Here is a 23,642-nt window from a genome sequence, read left to right as displayed (position 1 = left end):
CCCCATTCCATTTGTGAAACATCTCTCAGGGACCGTTCTTCCAGCAATTTTACCAGTCCATGATGGCTAATAGAGTGATTTCCATATTTTTTAGTCTCCTTAGCACTTATAGAAATGAGATGATACAAGAAATTTGGGACATTAACTCGCCAGTCATGACGCAGATGACTAAGCAACTTGAAGTGAGGTGAATGGAGATTTGAATACCATCCTTCACATGTAATATATTTCATAATATATAGAGCTACCTAAGGCCAATGTGCTGGCAAAGAAACCCTTCTAGTCCCTTTTCTATCCACCATTAAGGGTTTGTTAGTAGAAATTGTGAACTCTGCCCTGGCACTCCTTGCATCCTTTGATTCTGGAAAGAGTTCCCCTTCCTATGGCAACCCTGTGGCCTCTGCAATTTTCTTCTTTGTAGCAATTACCCTCAACCCTTTAACTGTAGTTTCTCCTTCGTCAAAAGAATGCATAAATTTCGTAGCTATTTCGTCATTGAAATCCCTGATTCTCAAGAAAAAATCTAGCCAGCCATGGTTTTGGAAATAATGCACATAGACAACATCCTGTAGAAACCCTTCATGGACCGTTGGTTCATGGTGAATTTGATCACCACCCATCTTTTACTCTGATACTTCCGCACCTTCACCAAAATGTTTGACAGATTCACAAAAACTAAAATCTACATATCTTAATTTTGGCGGCAGAACTTATTATTCACTTGCGTGAAATAATAATCGTCATAAGTAATGTCAGTTAGGAAATCAATTTGGGATATCAAATAACTAATAATAAATCTTATTGGGAAAAAGGACCATCAAGTACCCCCCCCAACTTAACCTAGCACGTGTCCACATAGGCTGATGAGATTTCAAGTTTGGAGTGGATTAAAACATGATTAAAATCATAATAAACTAATAAATGCATAATTAAAATAAAGTACAATATACACATACCTGCAATTGGGCAAAAATGATGGTGAAATGAAATGAAGTGACAGGTAAGAAAGTGGGATGAAATGTAGTGGATGGAAATTTATGTACAGAGAACAATATTCCCATGGAAATATTTTATTATGATACGGTAAATAAGTTCACTGCAGAGGCTGCAGGAACATCACCTTTATCAACATGCTCAAGTGCAACAGGAAGCTTATGAATTGATACCGAATCATTGGCAGTTGCTGCAGGAACCTTGCCATTTGCTATAGAAACTTGTATTTCATTTTGAGGAGCAAACTATTGCAGGAACTCTTCTTTAGTAGCTGGCCTATAATAAAGTCGTAGTCGGTGTCCATTCACTAAGAGTTTAAATCGAATAGGATCTATTGTGGACAACTGAACTGCTCCATTTTGAAAAACTTCTTCTACCTCATAAGGACCTAACCACCTTGTTTGGAGTTTTCCCATAGCATCCTTATATCTGGAATCATACAGGAGTGCCCAGTCACCAACTTTGAATTTCTTTTCCTAGATATATTTTTCATGCCATCTAGCTCTTTGGTTTTGAATCAATTCTATTTATTGAACAACTATCTTTCTCCAATCATCAAGAGCATTTAACTATTGAATGTGTTCCTTCTATGCTTCAGACAATGTCATATTCAATTGTAGAGCTGTTCTCAAGGTTTTATGCTCAAATTCAATAGGCATCATTGTTGTTTTGCCATAAACTATCTCAAAAGGTGTGAATCCAATTGGTGTTTTCCATGTTGTTCTATATGCCCAAATTGCCTCTGAAAGTTGATGAGACCAATCTTTCTTGTGGATAGACATTGTTTTGGTAAGAATAGCCTCAAGCTCTCTATTGGTAACTTCTACTTGGCCATTAGACTATGGATGATATGGAGTAGATTTCTTGTGTCTTATATTGTATTCATTGACCAAAGCTTTTATCAATGTTTATGTAGATTGAGGTCCCTGATCTGAGACAATTTCCCTTGGTACTCCATACCTTGTAAATATTTCTTCATAGAAAAATTCAGCTACCTTATTATCTCTTGCATGTTGCATAGCTGTAGCTTCTACCCATTTTGTCACATAGTCTACACATACCAATATATAAGATTTGCCATTAGAAGGTGGATCAATGGGGCCAATAAAATCTAATCCCCACTTGTCAAATGGTGTAATAGATATTTGAGGATATAGTGGCATCTCATCAGATTTTGTAGGTTTGCCCATTTGCTGACATCTGTCACACTTCCTTGTGTACTAAGCTGCATCTTTGTGTAGTGTAGGCCAATAGTAACTAGTATTGAGTATTTTCAGTGCTGTCCTTTTGGCAGCAAAATGACCTCCACATGGCTCATCATGACATGCATGCAAGATGTCATATGTTTCATTCTCTCTAACACATCTTTGCATGACTTGATCAGGTCCAGTATAAAATAGACAATCAACAATCCATGAAAAGTTAAAACTTTTTTCGACTAGCAACCTTCTTTCCTTAGGAGAAAAATAAATTGGCATCTTAGCTGCAGCTAAATAATTGGCAATATCAGCATACCAAGGAGTATGAGCCTGTATGAGAAACAAATGCTCATCTAGAAAAGTGTCATCTATCATTGTAGAGTCTTCTTGCAATTGAAGACGTGAAAGATAATCTGCAACAATATTAGACTTCCCTGGCTTATCAACAACTGTGATATCAAATTCATGCATCAACAATAACCGGTGAGCCAGTCTACCGGTGATTGATGGCTTATTCATGAGATATCTAATTGCAATATGATCTGTATGCACAATATGGGATACCCTATAATATAGTGTCTAAACTTGTTAAGGGCATATATGACAGCTAGCATTTCCTTTTCAGTAATTGTATAATTCAATTTAGGTCCTTGCAAATTCTTGCTGATATAATATATTGCATTTTCCAACTTGTCAACTTTTTGTCCCAGCACTGCTCCTATAGCATAATCAAATGCATCAGTATGGATTTGGAATGGTAGAGACCAATTAGGTCCTTTTAGAATTGGTGCTTGAGTCAAAGCATGCTTAATCTTTAAAAAAGCTTCATTACATGCTGAGGTCCATTTAAATTCTACATCTTTAGTAAGCAGTGTATATAAGGGACTTGCAATTTTGCTGAAATCTTTGATAAGCCTTCTGTAGTATCCAGCATGGCCAAGAAAACTTCTCACATCTTTCTACTTCACAGGGTCATTAATATGTTGAATAACCTCAATCTTTGCTGCATCCACTTGTATACCTTGTACATATATATGATGACCAAGGACTATTCATTCTTCCATCATAATGAAACACTTCTCACTGTTTAGAGACAAGTTGTAGTCTTCACACCGCTGCAAAACTTTCTTCAAATTACCTAATGCTTGATTAAATTCAGAACCATAAGTTGTAAAGTCATCCATGTAAATTTCGATAATATCTTGAGAAATATCAGAAAAAATACTGATCACTGCCCTTTGAAAAGTGGCTAGAGTATTACACAACCCAAAAGGAAGAACAAAATATGCATAAGTACCCCATGGGAAAGTAAGTGTTGTTTTCTCCTGATCCTCAGGAGCTATTTGTATCTGATTATAGCCACTAAATCCATCCAGGAATGAAAAATATCTCTTACCAGCAAGAGAATCCAATACCTGATCCACAAATGGCAGTGGAAAATGATCCTTCCTTATGGGTAAGTTCAAGGCTCTATAATCAGCACATACTCTCCATTTGCCTCCCTTTTTAGGAACTATCACCAAAGGTGATACCCATTGACTGTCTGAGATAGGATAGATAAACCCAGCTTTCAACAATTTCTGCAATTCTTCTTTAACTATCTCCTTCAAGGCAGGATTGACTCTTCTTTGAGGTTGTCTGAGGGGGCAACACTCATCCTTTATGTAAATGTGATGAGTACAAACTGCCGGATCAATTCCATTCATATCCTTGTAATCCCATGCAAAGGCATTTCTATGGAGTTTTAACAAGTCCACTAGGCTATCCTTCTGAGTATCTGCTATATTCTTATTGATGTTCAAATATTTATTCAAGTCAACCTCTATCTTGATAGTAAGATCAATCTGACCTATATCAAAAATATGAGAATATGACAATTCCTGCGGCAACAAGGTATGCAAGATATCAGTGGCTGTAGGAAAGTCCAACCTTGCAATATTCGGAACCAATTCCTGCAATTCTTGGTCTTCTATTAATTCATTTATCAAGATCTTATATAAAGGATTGAATCTTCATCATATAATTGCATGAGTGGCACTTGATTAATCATCATAAGGTGATCAATAGAGTCAATTTATTTAGATTCCTCTCCCAAAATAGGCCAAACAGCCCGCTGCTGCTCAAGCTGAGGTTGTGCAGGGGAATACAAGGCTAATGTTTTTGTGGCACTGCCATCTGAAATAGTCATGTCTCCTAATCTACACCCAATATATGCATCAACTGTGGAAAGCCATGGTCTTCCCAAAATGACTGGATATCCCCCCAATGTTGCTTTTGGAGATAAAATCATAAAGTCTACAGGATATTCCTAAGAATCTAGAATAACTACTATATCTTCTATGATACCATCAGGTCTTACTGCAGAGCCATCAGCAAGTTGGAGAACTGTGGGTGTGGCCCTTAAACTATCTATCTCTAGATGTTTCATTACTTCCCTTGTCATTACATTAATGGTTGCCCCTAGATCAACTAAAACATTTTTTATTTGACTGCCATTAATGACTATACTCACAACAGGACTACCTGGATCAGGACACTTTGGAATAGCAATTTTCCCTAACATAATATCAGCCAATTGACCCATAACATGAACTGTTTGTGGATCCTTTTTCTTTCTGCCAAGTTTCTTTAGGCATGCTTCTCTCAATGGTTTACCATATATTGGAACATCCTTTATTGCTTGTAGCAATGGAATTTTAACACAAATATGCTTCACTTGATCAAGAATATCAAAGCTTTGCTATTGTTTAGTGGAAACTTCTTTGTCTTTCAGTCTATGGAGAAATGGTGGTAATATTTGATTATGAGGTGTTACATCTTTAGGATCAGAGATTGGCTACTCTTCTTGTACCTCAGTAATAACTGGTTGAGAGGGATTAGGTAGAGTTATGCCAGATCAAAGGTGAATATCATCTAGTGATAAAGAATAGGCTGGGTATTGATTAGCATCAATTGAATAAGCTTGTTGTTGTTGCTAAGATTTGATATTTGGATTAGGCAACGATTGAGTAGGCAGCTGTGTTGGCTTAGGAGGTGGTGTTGTAGCTGAAGGAGGTTGCATTAAAGTAGGAGGTTGTGGCTGCTGAGTAGGGGGCTGATATCCAGAAGATTGGGATGACCATGATGGGTTTCCCCTCTATTGAGAGGTAGGTTGCCAATTCCCTTGAAACTAGTTCCTTGCACCCTAAGGTGGATACCAGTTTCCTTGTGGCTGCTGCCATTGGGGGATTTGATTAGCAAATTGCTGTCCTTGGCCTTGTGATCCATACCAATGTGGATAATTACCAAAATTTTGAGAATATTGTGGTTGCCATTGGTTATTTGATGCATAAGAATTACCACTATAACTAGAAAAGGAAAGTGGATTAGGTGGCATACCTTGTCTTTGAAAATTTGGTCTTCTTTGAGCAACATAGAAGACCTATTCATCCTCACCTTGAATTGGTTTGAAATCAAGTACTTCAACATTTGCAACCATCTTACATCTGCAATCTTTCTTCCGTTGCTTACAATGAGGACAAAATTCTGCAAGAAATGCATTAGCTTCCTCATGCTTCTTCTTAGCTGCCAATGCATCCAACTGAGTAGCCATATTATTTATAATGTCCTCCTTGAAATATTTTAACAAATGGCTAAGTTCTAATCTAGAAACTCCAATTCCAGATGATGATGATGGTGCTCCTGGCTTAAATCTCCTATTCTTCTTAGAAGTAGATCTGGAATACTTCTTGCAAATTTGTCCTATTTTAGCCCAAGTAGATTGTGTAATGTCACCTTCCCCCATTAGATCTAAGGAATTGGTGCATTCATCATTGATACCCCTCAAGAATATCAATTTGAGGGAATCTTCATTCAAAGTACTATGCTTGGACTTCTTGACACTAAACAAAAACCTTTCCAAATAATCCTCAAGGCTCTCATCTTCAGTTTGTGTCATTCTAAAGATATCATCCCCATGACAATCAGTGCCTCTACAATAATCTTTGTATTTTGCAAGAAACAACCATTTCATCTCATCTCATGTATTGATTGTGTGAGGCCTCACCTCGACTCAGCCTGACATTCAATGGATTTTATACTTAAACTATTATGGATACTTTATTTTGATGCTTTTTGAGACTTAGAACTTATATGATTTCAGGATTTGGATAACATTGCTATGATTTGATGATTTACTTACATGCTTTATGAGATAGAACACTACATGATTGTTAGATAGAATGATATTGCAATGATAGATGTCGTTATTGAATTTGCAGGACTTTACCTTGAATATAGAACTATGATGTATGGTTAGTTTATGTGAATTGAGATGAAATGGCTTATGTGAAATTGCTTGGTAAAAGTTGTATTTGATCTGTGCAGATGAAAATTGTATGCAAGTAATGATGTGTATTGTTATATTATTGAATTATATCATATATGGATATTTGGAAGTACTAATGTGTAAATTGAGATGCGCATGAAGTTTACCATGTGACCATGGAAAATTACGGAGAATCAAACCTAGACTTATGTATGTTCGTAAGCCAGGGTTTGTCTATTTGGAGAGACAACACCCCGTTTGTGTTGTATTTTATTTGTAACAGTATATGCTGCATGAGTGTTAAGTGTTATTTAAATTTATTGTGTAAAAACCACAAGAGACAATTTCATGTTTCTTTTTTGTAAAAGTGTTTTATTTGTGTCACTTGACACGTGTGGATTTAAATTTAAATGTTTTATTTTGTCTCTTGGTGGGAAAGTGTTTAATTATAGTTTTTCTTAAATAAAATAATGTGTTGTCATAAATACTTTGGGAATATAATATTTGGGGTGGTCAACTTATGTTTGAACCGAAAATAAACTTCAGAGGGGTTTAAAATGGGTTAAATGAACACCTAGGGGTAGTTTAATAGGGTTTCCTAAAGCCCATAAGGTATACCTAGGGGTTAGGGGTAATTTTAGGCAAGTTTCTACTTTATAATGATCTTTTTAACGCTTTAAAAATTGGCTTTTTTGAGTTGAGCGAATATTGAAAATTAGAAGTTAAATCTAATCAGGATTTTTCCTTTTGGAATGAGAGTCTTTTTGCATTTTTGCTTTCTTTCCTTTTTGGTTTTTAGAAACTTGTGAGAACTCAGAAAGTGAGCTTCTTAAGCAAGATTTTTGAGAATTGGAGGGTAATCACCCGCTCTCCATTTTTGGAGACACAGAAGAAAATTTGAAAAGAAAATAATGTTATGGAATAGAAAAATTGATTAAGGGTAGAAGGAAAAAGATTCATGGATTGGGCAGCTCTTCATCAGATATCATAATACCCTTTGGCAGATTAAGGTTGGTTTCAGTTATTCTTTTTAATGTCTTCTTCTTGTTTATGTCTGGAAGTTTGTTGGTGTAAGAAATCTGTGTTCTTGAAAGTTTATGTTAGAAAATCTTTTGGTATTTTTGCATTATGATTTGTTTGTGTTTTGGGAGTTTTCTCAAGACCTCTTACTCTTGGGAGAGAAGAGGATCTTGAGGGTGGTAGCAGTGACAACCCTCGAGTGAGAGACTCTCTTTTGAGAGCGATCACAAGGGATCTTTGTGTGACCCTTGCTGCATGGCCTGTTTGTGCAATGGGGGTCATAAGGAGGGATATAAGGCTAGAATGCCTTTGGGGGGCATAAGGAATAAGGGGTTGAGATTCTTGATATTATTATTGTGCCATGAGGTGGCTTCTTATTTATTTCATACTTGCAGTTCTCCTCAGGGAATTGGTCCACTACCACCCTTTGAAAATGTTCATCACCAAAGTGTGGTGCTATGAAAGCCAAGTTGGGAATGTGTCTGGAATATTTGTATGCATTGCTTTCTATGTGTTTGCCTGTTTGTTACCCGTCTAGGAATTGGTTCTCTGAGCTCGGGGGTGGCTACCAGTTAGCCTAGGCTGGGAGGTGAGCACTCCGTGGTCATATTGTGTTTATCTATTATGCAGGAAAGTCAGGAGAAAGAGAATAGGATCCATGAAAAAGATACAGAAGATTATTATTGAAGATACTTAAATCCAGTTGCAGATATTTGTTTAAATTTGTTATAGAAGTATGCCTCATTCATAGAAAAGAGAAGCAAGTTGTAATTATTGAAAATAGACTTGAAGTTTTACTGTTGTGGCTATTCAAGAAACATCCTGTAAATTGGTAGAATATCTTAGAGTTGTTAAAGAAAAAAAAAGGAAAGCTTGTTTTATTTCTACTTCTGGTTTTTAGTAAAAGAAAAGTTATTTTGAGTTGCATGCAAAAGCTTCTTTGTATTATGGAAAGAAAAAAAAAAGAGAATAGCTTTCAATTAAAATTTATCTATATTTTACTTATGGCAAAGTAGGAGTTATTTATGCTGAAAAATCTTAAGTATTTTAAAGAAAAAAGATGTTTTATGTAAATATTTTATTAGGGAAAAAAAAACAATGAACCTTTTATTCTAGAGAAGTATATTGTATTTCTTGAAATGTATTTCTAAATTGTATCTTTAGTTAGTGTTGATTAAAGAGCTTCTCATATATATATATATATATATATATATATATATATATATATATATATATATATATATATATATATATATATATATATATATATATATATATATATATATATATATATATATATATATATATCTGAATAAACTTAATGCTTTTCCCTTTGTCATATTAGTTTAAAATTTTTGCATGTAAATCTCTTTTTAAAAAAATATATATATATATATATATTGAAATATTTTCACCCTTTTTAACTATGGTTATAAATTTATATAAATATAAATATATATATATATATATATATATAAATATATATTTATATATATATTATATTTAAAAAAAAAAAAAATTAAAAAAAAAAAAGGGAATTGTTTTTGGGTCCACGCGGACCCCACAGTGTGTACGCATAGTGAGGGCCGCGCGGTGCCCACTGTGTGCACACACAGTGGACGGCAGCGGCCGCCACTGTGTGGCCACACAGTGGGGAGCCGCTAGCGGCGCCCACTGTGTGGACACACAGTGGTGCCGCGGCGCCCACTGTGCGCCCACACAGTGGCACCACGGCCCTCCCCGCCTCCACTTCCGTAACCTGCAACAAAAAAAAAACATGGCCGCCTTGGGGTCTTCGGCCTAGAAAAAAAAATTTCTGTTAAAAAAGATATGGGTTAAACCCTAGCCCGGGTGGGGCTAGGGCAAATGGATTTTAAAAATAATATGATAATTAGATTTGAAAATATATATATGAGAAAACAGAACCCTAATTAGGGTTGGGGAAATATGGATTAATATTTAGAAAGTTATTGTGCTTTTGAATTAGAATTAAAATATTTAAAATATATGTAATATATATATATATATATATGTATCTATATATATATATGGATATATATAAATATATATATATATATATATGTATATATAAATATATATATATATATATATATATTTATATAATTCTGGTTATAATTTGAAGCAAGTAATAAAGAGAAATTTAAAAATGGTTGGTTAGGCTATATAGTCATATTGGAGATTAAATTAATTTTTCTCTCTTATTTTTCTTTAACGTGATTGATTTAATAAGCCTAATGGCTAGGTATCTCGAGGAGATAAAAATTAAACCAGTTAGTTTTCCGCAAATAATATTTAACAATCTATCGATGCTTGGTTCGTCTCAGAGCTAGATCGAATTTAATTATGAAAATTTCTATAATGCTTGTCGTGTGAGTGAACTTGTTAATTAATTAGTATGTTTTAAAAAAAAAAATTGTTCCGTTTTTGCCCTAAATTTTGGGCATGACAAATTGTGCTACTACCCAAGCTCATAAACCATCTCAAGGATGACTCCTTCAAAGTGGCTAGAAAATTTTTGAGTCTATGAGAATCTGTAGTACAATCAAAACCCCTACAGAGAACATCAAAGTCAAACAGAAATGTATCCAGATCCTCTGTCACCAACCCATAGAATTTAGGAAGTGAAGATGCTAGAATGTTCTTGAGGTTAGCATTATCATGCTGGTCAGAGATGGGAAACTCAAATGTTGGACCAGGTGGTGGTGGTGGATTATTTCGAACAGGAGGTGGGTTCCCTTGCATTGGACTTGTGGGGGTTATTACAATAGCCAATTCTTCTTCTTGTGGACCAAAAAGGAACTGAAGACTTCCTTCTAGAAACTCAGACTCAAGGTGATTCAAATTTTGTGGGACTTGATATAGCTTAGAAAAAGGGTTTATATCTAGAAAATTATCTTCTGCATGAGTAGTATGAGTGGGTACAAATCTACCTCTGGCATCTCTTCTTCTATTATGCATGCAGATTCATGAAATTTCAAACAATTAACTAAAAACTAAAATAATCATAAAAGGCTCTTAGCTTGACACCATCCCTGGCAACGACGCTAAAAATTTCTACCCCAACTATAATGACAATAATAATACCTCTAATTGAAATCTCAATCTGAAGTTTGCACATTCATATGGTAGAGTTTACTATTTTCATGGTTGGTGTTCATTTAGTTGTCAATCTAGGAACGTAAAACTTGAAATGGGTTTGCAATATATATGCACTAAGCTCCTTAAATGATTATTTTGCATTACTGCAGTGACTAACATTATGCAGAAAGGAAAGGGAGGAATGGAAATCATAAAAGGCTACATGAAAGCTTCACAAAATACTGTTGAAATGATCTAATGAGAATAACAGAAATCACACCGTTCTGTCTTGGCTGCAGGAACAGTCAACGAATCTATTTCCAGTGGTTGCAGGAACAATCTAGTCATGAACTTCTACTACAACTAAGTAAAAACTAACTTCATAAAGACAAGATCACTCACCAAGTGGCCCCCCTTGGATGAGTGATATCAAACTCTCAGCAAAGAACTATTAATAGATCAGTATAACATATTCTTATTCATTTCTTCCTGAAAGATGATTACATATTCTAAAAGAGAAAATTCAGAATGCTTGGCAAAAACTTTGTTCAATCCCTTTCCATTCTGTCTAACTCTCAGAAAAGAAGGAAGAGATTATTATAAAGAAAAGATCAACTACAATGGACAACTCAAGTTATGCCTAGAAGAAGAGGTGGATAATTGTCAGATGAAAGAGATAACTGAGAGCTTGGCTACAGGAACTATGGATCTAAAACCAAACCACATTCTTTGCATGCCAAAGTGATATTTTGCAAATTCAATATGCACCAGAGTTAAACTCCCATGGTGAAGTACAACTACTATGATTATGCCATACCTTGTGCTCGCTTGAATCTCCTTCAGTTTGACCTCCAGCTATCTGAACGTGATTCTCCAGTCCTTAGGTGCGAAAGAAAATCCTCCACCATAGCATCAATTATTATCTGCACTAAAACAGAAACAACATACAAGGACATGCATATGTATCTTACTTAACTAATACATTCATTAACTCACATATGAAATCATCCTAAATAATCCACATATCACAGGGACAAATCATTTGGCTGCAGGAATTAACTAACAAAGTTCAAACATGGTTTCTTAAGTTCAGTTTTAAAACATGGATTACATATAGTTAATTCACAACAATTTACTATCATAATGCAACCCAGAAGGTACCAAAAACCTAAGAGTCCTGATAAAAAAACATGTCAAAACATCAACTTATCAGATTCCACATGAGGTTAGCATGTGATGACACTCTTACCTACATGTTTCCATTATCCTTATGTCTTGATTGTTGAATTATGTCTTTGGGAGTTTATTACTTTTGTGTCAGCCTTGTGATGTGTTTTGGTTATTGTATTTTTAATTATTGCCTTGTGGATGTCATGCTGTGTCCCTTGGTTGTTAGGTTTTAGCCCAGGTCTTGAGTGTGATTTGGAACCCCATGTCATCTCCTAGCATGGGGGGTGGTTCCTATTTGGTTCCACATGGTCAATTAGTTTGATGCCTTATTCCATTGGGATACTCTTTATTGGATGGTAGTGTGCATTAATATGGAATCTATGATCCTTAATTATGCAGATGGCTTATAGAGCTGATTTCTATGTACTTGGGATATAAAATTGTAAATGTAAAAGAGATTATGTACTTTTATGGTTGTATTCATGTGCATTAGGACATGATGTAAATTAGATGAGACTATGACTTGTAATAAGGTGAAATGGTATAAACATTTTATGGATTATGTTTTAGTAGATATTCATTTTGATAAGATTGAGATTATTGTTGGACTATAAAATTGAATGATTAGATTATGAACATTCTTGTTGTATCATATGGTTCTTGAATTGGGCTTGTTACATCAAATCCTAATTGAAAAGAGGAGTAACACTTGTTGTTATATCTTTTCATATGTATGTAGGAAATAATCTAGTTCTATTTGTAGAAGAAGGAAATATATGTTTATATTCATGATGTCATAGATTAATAATTAAAGATAAGGGAATTAGGAACACTTGGTTTGGTACTTTAAAATGAACTTAAAGGTTTATGGTAGAATATGCATATGTAGTTAGTGATTTCATAGCTGATTGGAAAGTAAATTGATTAGGAAATGATTGAACTATGTGCATATAGTAAATTAGATGAAAATGCATTTATGTTTTAAGAGTAGTTCTAAGTAGTGATGTTGGAATACCCTAGGGAGAGAATGTATGGATATATTGATATGGTTAAGATGTTATTTCCACTTGCGTTATATGTTGTTATGGATATGCCTATGTTCATAATGTTTTATGCATTCATGTGATGTTAATCTATGATTTGGAGTAACAGTAGTATACTATGTTGCATTAGTAGATGTTTTAAAACAAATTATCTCTATTTGATAGTTAGTGTAGACACCCAAATTTGTCCACTTAATTAAATGAATATTTAGTATTTATTTGATTATTTAACTATCGATCAAAAATTAATATTTAATTAATTCACCCCAACCCTCTTCTCCTATTAATTAAATAAATTATTGAATTTAATTCATTTAAACCATATTCTGACTTTTAATTAAATAAATCATATTTATTTGATTAAATCCCCTTTTCACATTTAAATAAATACCCTCTTCACATTTAAATAAATCAATTTTTATTTAAATGTCTATCTAAATGCAAGTTGCAACCAATAATTGAAATAAATCCTAAAAGTCTTCCCACTTGCATTCTCCTACAAAATTCACTTGCTCACTAATCCCCTTCTAAATTCTTTTGATCCCTTCTAAATTAGCCTAATCCCTCTTCTAATCATTTGCATGATCCTAAACCAAAATTAACCCCCAACCCATGATCTCAACCATTTAAGAGTCTTACAGAGTCATAAATGCTTCCCTTCTTTAACACACTAACCCACATGGGTCTTGACCCTTTAGTCAAGGCTTAACCATGGGTGAACTTTGAACAAGAGTTTACCCATTAGATAATAACCTTACCATTGGATAATAGCTTTATCCAATAATCTAGTTCTATTTCTATTTGTAGAAGAAGGAAATATATATACATCTATTCATGATGTCATAGATGAAAAATGAAAGATAAGGGAATTAGGAACACTTGGTTTGGTACTTTAAAATGAACTTAAAGGTTCATGGGTCATGGTAGAATATGCATATGTGGCTAGTAATTTCATAGCTGATTGGAAAATCAATTGATTAGGAAATGATTGAATCATGTGCATATAGTATATTAGATGAAAATGCATTTATGTATTAAGAGTAGTTCTAAGTAGCGACATTGAAATACCCTAAGGAGAGAATGTATGGATATATTGATATGGTTAAGATGTTATTCCCACTTGTGTTATATGTTGTTATGGATGTGGTTATGTTCATAATGTTTCATGCATTCATGTGATGTTAATCTATGATTTGGAGCAATGGTAGTTTACTATGTTGCATTAGTAGATGTTTTTTTTTAAATTATTTCTATTTGATAATTAGTTTAGTTATTTTATCTAGTATATTTTGGTAGGCATTACATGTGGTATCAGAGCCCATGTTCATACACTGAGTACTCTAGTTTCACATTATCCCATTATGTGTATTAGCACTAGCATGGGTAATCCCAATGGTTTATCCCTTCTTTTTAATTTCTTTCTTTTTGAAGCAGTCACCGGTGAGGAGGGATGTCAAGGAGATCAGTCCAAACTAGCCAGCAAGAGTAAACACAATGAAAACACATAGATATGATGAAGGCAATGCAGAACATTTAGTTTTATTGCATGAAATTTGATTACATCCAATCGGTAACAACCGGGTTACAACATACTGACACATGGGCCTAGTAGAATAGGTCACACCAGGACCTTGAATCAAAAGATCTTTCTTCTAGGCACAATTAATGTCTGATTGATTCTAATTGATCTTCAATTGATTCTTCTTGATTGCATTCTAAAGCATGATTACAAATATATATATATATATATATATATATATATATATATATATATATATATATCCAAAGGATCTAGTCAACCCAAAAGGGATCAAAACCCAAAGAACAAGACCTAACATGCAAAATAAACAAAGTCTGCCTTTGCCAAGATTTTCCTCCAAAAAATCCAAAGGATGAAATGTAGAAGGTCGGCCACATGCCAAGAAAAATCAAGATCAACATTCAAGGCTCCAAAATATTTGGAATGGGTTCTAGTAGATCACCATAATAGGTCTCAGGCAACCAATAACAAAGGAACAACCGGTAACAGGAAATTGTCATGGAAACAGGTAGTGATATCTTCTCGGAAAGTCATCCAAATGAGATGTGGTTTGGAAGAAAGAAAGATGATCAAGTCTTCAAGTAGAATCCAACTCCACAGGATCTAGTGAGCCAAAATCAGGACACATAGAAAGGAACACTGAAACTACAAACAAAAAACAAAACAAAAAAGAAAATGTTTTTGGTTGATGCAAGATTGCCAAGAACTAGGGATTCTCTTGCATTAGACATCTGGGGTTAATGAAAAAGTGAGCCTCTAACTTTGCTGGGGTCAGAGGGAAACCAAGGTGGTCTACCTCTTCCTGAGAAATCCAAGATGAATCTTCAACTAGTCTTCTCTTCCACTTCACAATATATTCTTTGTACTAACTATTCTGGGTACTATTCCTAATCTTTACGTGCAAGATTTATTCACGCCCAATCTTACTATCCAAAATTTCTTCAATCTGATTTGGTTCCTTTCGGGGTAATTGTTTCTGCAAGTTTGTAACACTATCCTCATTGAATTCTGATTCATGGTACTCATAAAGATCCGCAATGTTTAATATAGGTGAAAAAATTAGACTATGTGATAGCCCTACTTCATATGCATTTCTAGAACTGAACTTCCTCAAAATATTACAAGGTCCAAATTTCTTCATTTGCAACTTATTATAAGTTCCAACTGAGAATCTCTCTTTTCTCAAGTATACCATCACCTCATCACCAACTTCAAATTCCTTATTTCTCCTCTTCTCATCTTCTTTCTCCTTATATTTGCTATTCATGTCGTACAAATGTTGTTTAACCTGAATATGCAATTCTACCATTGATCTACAAATTCTTCTACTTCTGAACTCTTCCGGTCTTCATTGCTAATGTCTCTCAATTCTTCTATTCCTCTAGGATGTACTCTGGTAACAATCTCAAAAGGTGGTTTTTTGGTACTTCTATTCACTGAATTGTTATAGGCAAACTCTGCTTGTGCAAGGAGCAAATCCCAACTTTCGGTTTTATCTCCCACTAAACATATCAACAAGTTTCCCAAACTCTGGTTAACTACTTTTGTCTATCCATCAGTCTATGGATGAAAAGTAGAACTGAACTTCAATTCTGTCTTCATCTTCTTCCAAAGTGCTCTCCAAAAATAGCCAACAAACTTAGTTGCTCTGTCTGAAACTATTCTCTTAGGTAATCCATGCAATCTCATCACTTCCTTGAAAAATAGGTCTGCTACATGCAATGCATTTGATGTCTTCTTACAGGGTATGAAATGAGCCATCTTAAAAAACCTATCCACTACCACAAATATAGAATCATTCCCTCTCGGTGTCTTAGGTAATCCAAGTCCAAAATCCATGATTATATCCTCCCAAGGTCTTCCTAGTACTGTCAAAGCTTTATACAATCCCACATTCTTGACAAAATCTACAACTCTGCACATATCTCTTAACATCCTTATGAATCTAGGGCCAAAAGTACTACTCACTCACCAATGCAACTATTTTATCAATACCAAAATGTCTGGCTAAACCTCCACTATGTTTCTCTTTCATTAGGTTCTCTCTCATGGAACTCTTAAGTATGAATAATTGAACTCCCTTGAATAACATCCCATCCTGAATGAAATAATCCAACCATTTGCTTCTATCAACCATATTTGGTTCTCTACATGCTTCCCCAAGTTCTACAAAATTTGGGTCTTCATCATAGAAGGTCTTAAAATCTTCAAAACCTAATACTGCAACTCTCATCTCTATCACAAAATTCCTTCTCCTACTCAATGCATCAACAACTTTGTTAGATTTCCCACTTCTGTGCTTCAAAACAAAGGTGTAACTCTATAAGAATTATACCCATCTCATATGTCTCTAATTCAGCTTACTTTGACTATTCAAATACTACAAAGCTTGATGAGTTGTATACAACACAAACTCCTTAGGCAACAAGTAATGTCTCCATTTCTTTAAGGCTTGACTTATGACATAAAATTCATGATCATACATTGAATATCTCTTCTGGGCATCATTCAATTTCTCACTAAAATATGCTATTGCTCTCCCTTCTTGACTCAAAACTGCTCCTATTGTTGTTCCACTTGCATCACAATCCACTTGAAATACCTTATTGAAATCCGCTAAAGCCAACACTCGCTACTCAATCACTTTCTACTTCAACAATTCAAAAAATTTGTTTGCTCAAGTGGGCCACTTGAATTCCTTTCGATCTCCTCTCATGGTCTTAGTCATAGGGTTACAAACTGAACTAAATTTTTTGATAAACTTCTGGTAAAAACTAGCCAATCCATGAAATGATCTTTACCTCTCCAATGCTTTCCGGTGTAGGCCACTCAACAATGGCTTTCATTTTCTCAGGGTCCATCTTCAAACCATCCTTAGATATCACAAAATCCCAAATAGACTAACTCATCCTTCATGAAAGTGCACTTCTTGTTATTGATTAGCAACTTTTCTTGTCTCAACCTCTGCAAAACTTATCTTAACTACAACAAATTCTCCTCTTTTGTCTTACTAAAAATCATAATGTCATCCAAATACACAATAACAAACTTACCCAAGAATTTCTTCAATACCTTCTTCATCAGCCTCATGAAAGTTATTGATGCATTAGTCAGTCCAAAAGGCATCACCAACCATTCATATAGTCCTTCGTTTGTCTCAAATGTTTCCTTCCACTCATCACCTTCTCTGATCCTGATATGATGATATCCACTCTTCAAATCTATCTTTGTAAATTATTTTGCTCCACTCAAACAATCCATTATGTCATCCATCATAGGCAAAGGAAACACGTATTTCACTGTGATCTTGTTTATTTCTCTTGAATCAGTACACATCCTCCATTCTCCATTCTTCTTAGGTGCTAATACTTTTGGTACTACACAACGGCTTAGACTTTCCCTGATCAAACCTTCAACAAATCTTGCACTTGTCTATTCAGTTCTTCATTTTCTACCGGTGTCAACCGGTGTGTAGCTTTGTTAGGCAAACTAGCTCTGGGAACCAAGTCCACACAATGACTAATAATTCTAACAGGTGGCAATCCATCAGGTACATTATCTAAAATGATATCTGTTATCACTGTTTAGAAAATTGGGTACTCTTGTCCCATAGTCGGCTAAAAATCTGCAAAAGTGTGCTTGGAATAGCCTTGTTGCCTCTGTATTTCTTGGGTCAAAATAGGGTTTAAGGTTTATGAATTCTATCCTTTCCTATGTTTTGAAAAATATCCTTGCGTTCTATTATTGCATTACCTTTTCCCACTTAAGCAAGGGTTGGTTTATCATGAGAAGTGTCCCCCCATTAGTTTTTATTCCTAGGTGGTCTTTTAAATATTTTCAATCTTTACGCCTTTACCTATTGTTGGGTTTTAACCTTTGTCGGGCTCCTTAATAATTGTGCAAGTCTATGTTAATCCTATGGTTGTCATTGTTTCACTGGGAAAAGATGCCTAAGATTTAGTGTTTGTGAAATGGTGAAAAGGGGTAAGCGGGCCGAACCAAAGGATTGTCTATCAGGTTAAAAGACTGCTTCTTGTATTGGATCCAACGGCTTGCGTTGCTTTGCTAGCCTAAGATGCACGTGATCTATCCTCTGTGAAATAGCAAAAGACTTGGCGGGTCCCAGAGGCGAGCGGATCCTTTGGTTAAAGGATGATCAGTTCAGAGAAGATCAATGGCTTGCATTGATTCACAGCCAAAAGATGCCCATAGTTTACCTTTCGTGAAGTAGCGAAAAGGTGGAGGGCTCGGGCGAGATGGTCATGGCAGGGGTAATAGATGAGCAAGTTTCCAAGATCCAACATTTGTCGTTGCTTCACAAAGGAAAGGTACCTAAGATTTAAGGTTCATGAAGTAGCGAAAAGGTCAGTGGGCCCAAAGGACAAGCAAGTCATAATTTTAAAGACTGATTAAGTATGAGTTAATCGACTGGCTCGCGTGGATTCACAGCTTCAAGTAAAATGAATATCAATGTTTGCGAAGTAGTGAAATGATGTGGCAATTACACGGTGGGTGACATGGCAGGACAGATGGGTTGCTCCATGGAGAGAATTGGTGACTCGTAAGATGCACATGGCTCCGAAGGGTAGTTGAGGGCCCGCCCTGATTCAACCAGTGGTTATGTTGAAAATAGTAAAGTAAAACATGTGGTGGCCTTAGAATGGAACCCAATGGAATTACCTGAGGAAATAGCCGACTGCCACGTGACATTTGTTAGCCGATGATGAAACAAAGCAAGTTATCTTTGAGCTGAGGGCCCACTTTGAAGGTCTGAGCGTGTTAAATGGTGTTCATCTTGTAGTGAATCCAACAATTGTCATTGTTTCGCAGCCTGAAGATGCTTACAGTTTAGTCTTCGTGAAGTGGCAAAAACCGTTAACTGTCATGGTTGAGTGCAGTTAGTTAAGAAGACAAGTGGTCACTTTAAGAAGTAATGATTGAGCAAGTATATGACGATCTAATGGTGGATGTTGTTTTGTGTGGTGAAAGTGCGCACGGTTTAGTGTTCGCGAAATAATGTAAAGAAGGTAGGGCCTGTCACTAATGCAAAGGGACCGAAAGGAATAAAGGTAGTGCAAGTTCCAAGGATTTGATGATCGTCGTTGCTTCGCGATAGAAAAGTGCAGGGGTTTTAAACTGTGAAATGGTGAAACAACGAAATAGAGAAAGACTCAGAGAACTTGTGGTTTGTTGGAGCCTGTTTTTGAATTCGATTTATGAATTCAATTATGAGGTGATGGTCGAAGTATACGGGATTAATTTATCAATTCAATGCCAAATTTCCCTATTAAGGTCCGCATTAATTGAATATTGGTACCAGTTTGACAAGTTTTTTGCAGAGGAGCTGGTGCAGAGCGAGTTTTCTCAGGCGAATAACCAGGTTTTTTCTGTGTTTTCCTTGCTAGTTGTAGTCTGAGAATCGGTGTTGCTATGTGAATTGTTTCATTAGAGTTTTGTACAAATATCAATTGGTATAATTGCATTAATGGGATGGTGCCAAGAAGGGAGTTAACAGGAAAGGTAAACTACCAAGATAGGAATATACGTGAGGATTTTCTCGAACAACTAACTATGTCTACCAATGTCGGGGCCAAACCAAAAGAATTGGTGCTGAAGAACCCTCGTTTAAGAATTGGGGATGGCCTATATGATAAAGGTAATTAATTAAGGGATCCACAAATAGGGATGCCAGGTTTAGGATTGTTCAAGGTAGGTTTTGGTTAGAGACATTCCCTTGCCCCTTTAAATAGTATATGGGTATTGGATGTGGGGAAGCTTATAGTCCTTGGGGTCTTCATGGATGTAGATTTGTTGACTCTGATTGCACAAAATTATGACCATGTAGCTAGATGTATCAGGATTGTGAAGGGATCAGTGCTAATTGAAATTAATGATGATGAATTCAAAAGTGTTTTTGAGCTCAGTGAGGCTTCAAATTTGTTAGAGCCTATTGATTTTGAATCACTAGCCCAGGTTTGTAATGCATAAAGGGATCATCTTAGGAGTGGCCCACTGAAAGATTTTTTTGTTAAGATAGGAGGGCTGACTATTGTAGGCCCTAGTACCATGGTACCTTTCTCCCTAAATTTGTTTACTTTAAGAGCTAAGGGCATGTATTGGGCACTTTGTCAGATTTTTGTAGAAGATGCTGAGAAAACATGCCAACCCATTATATGCTGATGATTGCATAGATTCTAAACCCCTCTCTGGCAATAACATTTGACTATGCACCTTACCTCACTGATGCAATTCATATAGGGCTGATAGGGATAAAAAATGGTAAGGTGGACAAACCATTTGGAAGGTTTTCTCTTCTAATGCACATGTTTTTGTTCAAGGGTGCTGATTATTTTACAAAAGAAATAGATTTGGTCAAGGTGAAAAATAACGAAGAGATGCATGTTCAACTTTGGAGTACTATTTTGTCCTGGGATAGGGAAGATGTCAGTTACCTAAAGTTTGATAGGTGCTTTCCATCTAAAATCAGGATTCTTTTGTGCACAGAAAACCCTAGGATCCCTAAGGCTCTTTAAGAATTCCTTAGGCCCAAGGAGTTTGCTGAGGGTATTAAAATTGTTCATAATTGGGGAGATATGTATTTGTACCCTATTTCTACAGTTTTTAGAGTATATGGTTTCTAGGGCACTCCATATTTATTGCCTTATCAAGTCCCACTGAAGATAGGAATTGCAGAAGTCTTAAGGCAGATTGGAGGTGTGTAAGAGGTAGAGTTGACAAATAGAGGTAAAGGGACTATTTTTTGAACTATTACCATGGCCCATCATTTTGTGATCACCAAAGGTGGCTGGAAGTATCTTGAAGAATTCTTTAAACCATATAGATTGTCAACTACAGTTTCTAGATTTGCAGACCCTGAAGAATTTTTCAACGACATGTTTAGAAAAAGAGCAGTTTGTAAAGGTAGGCCTCACCAATTTCAATTCCTTGAAGATTTAATTAGGAATGAATTCAATTTGGATGAGAAAGAATTGAGGAAAGAGAAGTGGGTTGCATATAAAAGGGCTCTTGACTTCATTCATTAGTTTGATAGTAGATATGACCCTCTTTCTAGTTTCAATCCCTTTGAGGAAAAAATAAAACTCTTAATTCTTTATTTTGAAGACCTCATGCAAAATTTGAAAGAAAAGAGGGAGGCTATAATGAGAGATGATCCTAAAAGGGTTAGATTGGTTCTTGCTAAGCCTGCCTTTGCTAAGGATATCCCACTAGGTGATTATGTAATGCACAAGAAGTCAAAATACAGTGTGATGATGCTAGTGACTGGTGAGTCTTCTACTTCAAGAGGGAAAAGAGAAATTGAAGATGTCATTGATATCCAAGACTCCCCTAAAAGGCAAAGAGTGGGGAAGGAAGTGCAAACCAATGAGATTCTGTATTCTCCATCTCAATCCCCCATCCACATAGGAGATGAGTGGGCAGTGGTCGAACAGTTGTTACAGTTAGGGAGTCTCGGGGAGATTGCCTACACATATGAGGAAACCTAAGAAGGGATGTCTGAAGAGCCACCTAGTGTTGAGATGAACTTGATTGAAGGTGAGCTCAAAGGTAAAGAGATAGACCTAACTGTCAAGCAAGCCAGTGAGGAGTTCCTGGCTGATAGAAACTTTGTTACAATAGGGGCCTTCATGCAATTTGTATGGAAACAAAACATGGAACAATTTAAGGACATATGTGAAAAAAGGAAAAGTGAGTAGCTTCATAGAGATGTAACTCAGGTGGAGGAAGAGGTAAAACAAGAAATGATTGAAGAATTCAAGACCATTACCTCTGAAAAGAGAAGAGAGATGGTATCAAAGGCCGATGTTTTGATCCTCCCTGAGTGGGATATAGCTGATGCTCTAGTACTTGAAGTGGTCAGAAAGGAAACCAAACCTATGGAAGGAGTGACCTTCAGTAAAGATTATTTCTAGGCTTCAGAGTTAGTTGGTAGGTCAGCACCATCAAGGTGAATCCTCTAGTCTTATGATAGCTTCTTCTCCAGCAAGACCTCCACCTACAAGTCCTATCATAGAATATCCACCTTCTCCTATGCCTTCTGGTTTCCAACCAACTCAAACTGTCTAACATGAGTTAGAAAAGTTGAAACAGGCTCAAGCCTTATTTGCAAGCAAATATGAGGAAAAGGTAAAAGCCACAATTTTGAAGTTTTTTGATTCAGTTAGGGCCTCTGTCTTTCATATTTCTATGAAGAGGGTTCTGAATATTTTGACTAAATTAAGAGAAGATGAGACCACTTTGCAACCAATTTTAAATAAGTGGGTGCCTAGGGGAAAAGAGCTAGAGCTTACGTGTTCATCACATGCAGATGCAGAGGCAAATGACAATCTCAGATCCACCTATGAATTCATAAAAGAAATTAATATACTCTCAGAAGAAAGGGAAGGTGTGAAAAGAAAAGCCCAATTGTATAGGAAAGAATATTCTAATCACAAATATGAGTTGTTTCCAGGGGGTTTTGTTGGTCCAACTCAGCTAAAAGAGGAGAAGGCATGGCTGGAAGAGCTAGACCACAAATTGTCCCAAAGGGTTAATGAAATTATCAACATTGATGACATGTCCTTATTTGTCAAGACAATCAAGGAGATTGAAAAGGTAAATTCACACTATGGTTTCATAGAAACATAAATTGGGTAGTTAAGGGTCACTTGGAAAAGGCTAGAAGGGATGAAGAAAAGGATTGTTAGCTTCTCTTGGCTAAGTGATGATGTGTTCCAAGAGTGGAAGGACAAGTATGTTGGACAAAGAGAAGATATTCCAGAACAGTTAGAAGATGTTGCAGTTGAACAACAAATTGAAGAGGTCGATGATACTGAAAAAGGACTTGTAATTGTTTCTTGGAGAATATTGCAGTCTATAAAAATCTTTTCTTAGAAATTGTCCGAAGTTTGTAAGCATCCATGATATTATAAATGGATACCAGGACTAGTAAAAGAGTGATCACAAGAATTTTGTAAAGAAGCTCTGGCAAAATATATTTATTGCTTTTTTTTGGTTTTAAGCAGATTACTCTGAGTTATGTAATATTTTCAAGAATGAATATGAATATACAGATCAAAGTTCCAGGCATAAAATTTCTTTGTCTTCTAGTGTGCATTCTTTAGTTTGTTGGTTTCATTTGGATAATCTAGGGTTGTTTGAATGAGCATGGATTGTAAGGCAATCTTATAGATGTTATTTCTAGCTTTTCTCTTCAGGAGAGCGATTAAATGTGCATGAAATATTTCTGTCAGCAAATCTATTGTTTGTTGCTA

The sequence above is a fragment of the Cryptomeria japonica genome, chromosome 5 (assembly GCF_030272615.1).
Source record: "Cryptomeria japonica chromosome 5, Sugi_1.0, whole genome shotgun sequence".
NCBI classification, from domain to species: domain Eukaryota; kingdom Viridiplantae; phylum Streptophyta; class Pinopsida; order Cupressales; family Cupressaceae; genus Cryptomeria; species Cryptomeria japonica.
The sequence above is the reverse complement of the archived record's forward strand: the minus strand, read 5'-3'. Positions refer to the sequence as shown.